The sequence below is a fragment of the Penaeus monodon genome, chromosome 34 (genome assembly GCF_015228065.2).
Source record: "Penaeus monodon isolate SGIC_2016 chromosome 34, NSTDA_Pmon_1, whole genome shotgun sequence".
Taxonomy (NCBI): Eukaryota; Metazoa; Arthropoda; class Malacostraca; order Decapoda; family Penaeidae; genus Penaeus; species Penaeus monodon.
In genome coordinates, this window is record NC_051419.1 from 6269299 (window position 1) to 6269982 (window position 684).

The window sequence follows — 684 nt, forward strand, 5'->3', positions numbered from 1 at the left end:
ACAATTTTATGAATGACCAGGAAAATGTAGTATTAGTAAGAATATATGGAAGAAATAATATTCTTTTAAATGTATTGCTAGTCTTTTTGTACCCCATATCATAAATACGCTACAGTATGGCAAAGTTTTCTTACGATTAATGTTTGTCATACTTTCATACACCTATACTTAACCCTTAGTTGTTGGTGCTAGTATGTACCCTACACTTTACTCTATTCTTTGGTGCTAAATACATGCTTTAAATCAAGTTCCTATGTGGCTGAGAACTAATATATGAATTCACATACATGGGTAGTGGGAAAGTTTGCTGACTTTGGATGGTCCTCTGGTCTTTTTGGTGCCCCTGGCATGTGTTCCTCTATGAATATACTCCTTTGTCAGGAGCATAATGCATACATACACAGGCTGTCTTAAGAGCATTATAAGCCCTCAGACAAAACAGTTTACTGGAGCCTCTCTGTACCCAACCTCTCACTGGAATGAAATTGAACATGTAGTTGGCCAATATTTCATGAGCCTTAAAAAAACAGCATTCAACCATGTACTACCAATTCTATATGTACTATTCATTTATTATCCTGTAATTTCCCTATTACCTTTCCTGCTAACGGGGTCATGATTGTGGGTATTTGTGGGGGGAGGAGTCTGCGGCATAACATCTATAATATAAGGGTTGTAGGGAGC